The 4,152-nt window shown below is 40.7% G+C and overlaps 1 long non-coding RNA gene across 1 annotated transcript; it reads right to left on the reverse strand.

Annotated features, from left to right (window-relative positions):
- Positions 1-1,401: 1,401 nt before the first annotated feature.
- LOC125615760 lies at positions 1,402-3,803 on the reverse strand. Its single transcript, XR_007346354.1, has 2 exons — positions 2,825-3,803; positions 1,402-1,583 (listed from the first exon to the last, which is right to left on the reverse strand). It is a non-coding gene; the product is annotated as an uncharacterized LOC125615760 (long non-coding RNA).
- Between the last annotated feature and the right edge of the window lie 349 nt (positions 3,804-4,152).

The raw sequence follows: 4,152 nt of genomic DNA on the forward strand, positions 1-4,152 counted from the left end.
GAAAAAAAATACAGTTACAGGAAGTTATGATGGTTTGTGTGGTGAAATAAAAACAGACCCAAGAGTCAGAGGACCTGAACTCAAGTCCTGACTCTACTTACTATGTGCTTCCTGCCTATGAACCTTGATTTAGCCATTTAACCTCTTCAAGTATCAATTTCTTCATCTGCAAAAAGAAACAATAATTATAAGTACCTCACTGGGTTATTGGGAAGATTTTACAACATTTTATTCTTTAACTTAAAAAAAATAAAGCCTTTTTGTTGTTGTTATCGTAATATCAGAAGGAAGAACCCACACTAATATCTTTGCAACGTGTTAGACTTCCTGTCTTTAAGATGTTTATGTTAGATTGTCTGACCTGAATTCTTAGGTTTGATTTCATCTCCATTTTGAAAGGAGAAAAGTTCAGCCAGTCACATGATTATCCCAGATGATTTGGGCAATGACCACAACCAATGAGCTACTGCTTGTCCCTTGTGGTCTGCATTTTGATGTTTTTAAGGTGTCCTCTGTATGAATATGGGAAGAAGTGAGAGACAGTAGGCTTTATTTGTAAATAAACTACACCCCCTGTAGTTGAATAGAAAGAGTCATGGCATTTGCAGGTAAATGGATGGCATTGGAGAAAATAATGCTAAATGAAGTTAGCCAATCCCCCAAAAACAAACGCCAAATGTTTTCTCTGATATAAGGTGACTGACCGATAATGGGGGCGGGGGAGCATGGGAGGAATAGATGAACTCTAGGTAGGGCAGAGGGGTGGGAGGGGAAGGGAGGGGGCAGGGGGGGTAGCAATGATGGTGGAATGTGATAGGCATCATTATCCAAAGTACATGTATGAAGACATGAATTGGTGTGAACATACTTTATATTCAAACAGAGATATAAAAAATTGTGCTTTATATGTATAATATGAATTGTAATGCATTTCACTGGTATTTAAAAAATAAAATCAATTAAATATTTTAAAAAATAAAATAATCCAGTAAAAATAAAAAGAAAGAAAGAGTCAGCTATTAAGCAACAAAAATCCAAGGTGACATCATCACAGCCCACCACTCTGATGTAGATGACCCTCTTCTCATCTACTTTCTAAGAGTCAAAGGTTTAGGATGTTCTGTTTCTCTCATGGAGCCACAATAAGGTATACTTTTAACAGAAGTTTCTTTTTTGTATCCTAGTGTATAACTTTCTGATGTATCTGTGTCCCTGAGACTGATTTGGGGGGCCTTGTTATTAAAGGCATGTGGGAAGTATGGACAGGACTTGCAACCCCATTTTTTAAGAGACTAATGCCCTTGAGTTTCATCACCCTTTTAGATTTGTTATCATCTGACATTAAAAATAGTTTCCAAAAAGAGCTGAAAATCAGATTTATAACAAAGAATTTTTCAAATCCATCATCTCTTATTTAATGTTACAAGAATCATCCCTGGAGCATGCTCCTCTATATCAGGGAATAATTTCTGGGTCAGATAAACTTTTCCATGAAGGCCAGTTCATGATGCTTAATCCTTGATCAGAAAGAGGATCGGGATATACAGGAAGAATGAAAGGGCTCTCCCTTTGGCTCCAGGTGGCTGTGGAAGAAAGGTTGACAATGCTCAGCTAGGAAAACTCTCAGACATGTGGGTCCTTAATTCTCTGTTCTGGGCTCTAATTTCACTTCCTGTTAGAAATCCTCATGAGGTATTTGTGTAATCAACCCCGTGCCAACAAGGAGAAGGTCAGCAGAGTTGAAGGCAGTGGGGCCCGACAGAGAATCTAGATGGTACTCCTGGTCCCCTCTAGTTCCTGTGTGACAGAAACACCCAACAGGTCATCCTTGAGGACACATGGTTGGGATGAGATGACTGAATAATGAAGTCTGGGGAAGAACAATTTGGAATGACAAAGACTCAGAGAATCTATCCTGTAGAGAAAACAGGAAAAAAACCACAGGACCCTACTAAATCAAGAAAGAATCTAGCAACAGCCCACTGCAGATCAGGCTCTCCACAATCAAGACCACCTAGCACTGGAGGAATCTGGTGGGCCTGAGACCCTTTTACTCTACTGGTGTTCCCTTCACATCCTAGACACTATCCAAGAGAAAAACAAGTGAGTCTAGACAAGAGCAGTTATCCCCAAAGACTCAGCATTACCCAAAGAAGCATTTAAATTCTAGCAATATATATCCATATATCCCAACGGCAAAGCAAAAAAAGCATCATGAGAAATAGCAGGTCTGAAAGTACATCTCTGCATTCTGACTTGTTATGTTAGTAAATCTGCAAGTTCATCACACAATGTTTCCTAAGCAATATGCTTCATTCAAAATTTATCTATTGAAACCTTCCTGTGTGGCAAACATGAACTAGGGACTATAGATTGAATAAAGAATGAAGTGTAGTAAAGGCCTTGCCCTTCAAGAAGTTCATGGTGTAATAAAAGAGCTATCTCAGATACCATCACCTGGGCTTAGTTAGCCCTTTCTCATCCACCAGTTCTCAGATCCATCAGGGCGACTAACCCCTGACATTTCCCAAGACGGGATCAGGTGACCACTCCCTACTATATGGTATGATGGACCTTTTCTTTGTAGTGCCGAACCCAGTGGTAATTTCATAGCTATCTGAATGGCATTCACATTCTGCTCTAGACTGTAAGAAGCATGAGGCTAGAAACTATATGGTTTTCCCCTCCCTCCTTCCTTCCCTTCTTCCCTCCCTTCCTCCCTCCCTTCCTCCCTCCCTTCCCTCCTTTCTTAATTCCTTCCTTTCTTCCTTCTTTCCTTCTCCCTCTCTCCTTCTCTCTTTTTGCATCCTGGGTCACACTTAACCTTGTTGACATTTTATCTCCGTTACCTGACACATAGAAGGTGCTCCATAAATTCTTGTCCAATGAATGCATGAGCAAACAGACTGTCACAAGGACAGGCAAGGACAGCTACCACAGCACATGTTTTAAAGTTTTCAAAGCCTCTTCACACACATTATCTCACTTGACAAATAAGCAGTTGAGGGAGAGAGGGAGTTAGATTCCATTCTCAGGATGCTGTTCCAGCTGCTTTAAATAGAATCTGCCTTCAGGAGGGAGGTCCTAAAGCAAGCTTTTGGGGCCAGGTTTCAGTGGGCTTGTGATGAATGGGGCTTTGTGGTACGCTTTCTGTGAAGCATGCCCCACGGGGAATGGGTTTTATATGTATAACACATACACATTTTTATGGGCACTGCACAAAATAGGGGTTAAGAAGTAAAATGAATGGAAAAGTGCCAAAGGGGACATACTTGGGAAGTTTGTAAACCAGCAATGGTCAGGAAAGAATAAGTAACTAAAATAAGCTAATGCAAGGAAGGAGGAAATAATATCTGGCAGTAAAATAGATAACCTCATGGTTAGAGGGAAAACAGGAAGCATAATATTGAAGAAAAATTGCCCCCCAAAAGTGCAAACTCCAGAATGTCAGTGTCATTTGGAAGAAGGGGGTTAAGAGATCAAGGACCTCAACCATGCCATCCCCGCCACCACTCTCCTGAGTACTTTGATTTGTGGATGTACTTAGGTGCCTGGGGGAAAGACAAAAACACAACACTCAGGAACATGCTCTTGCCTTATTTCTTCTTTGCATCTATCATTATCATTAAGGAGGCAGGGGTATGGAAAAGAACTCAGAGAAATAAGAGATTTGAAGATGAAAAAGAATTAGGTCAGAGGGCCCCTCAACCTTTCCTTTTCATGTCTCTGAGTAAACTCTGGTCTTTGGTAATGTTAACGCTCTCTTTACTGCTTCCTCAACTGAGTGCAGCATTCTGCAACACTTCTTCTGTCTCTGAAATCTGAGGGAAGAGAGAGAGAGAGATAGACAAACAGACTATTAAGTGGTTCAATGGGAGATGCAGGTTCAATGGGAGATGCAGGTTCCATGCAAAAAGCATGCCCCTGATCATTTCATTACTGTTCCCACCTTCTTAACTCTCTATTCCTGTACTTACTGTATCTCAGTCCCACTTCTCTTCCACCAAAATTGCTGTCATTCCAAAGCACATTGTTAGGAGTCATTCATGGCATCTAGCACTTTCTACATGCATTATCATTTGTGCATGCATTTGATCTATTTTGTGTATAATAGATGCAAGGCAACTGAAGGCACAGATTCCCACCTATGGA

The sequence above is a fragment of the Marmota marmota genome, unplaced genomic scaffold, assembly GCF_001458135.2.
Source record: "Marmota marmota marmota unplaced genomic scaffold, marMar, whole genome shotgun sequence".
Classification (NCBI taxonomy): domain Eukaryota; kingdom Metazoa; phylum Chordata; class Mammalia; order Rodentia; family Sciuridae; genus Marmota; species Marmota marmota.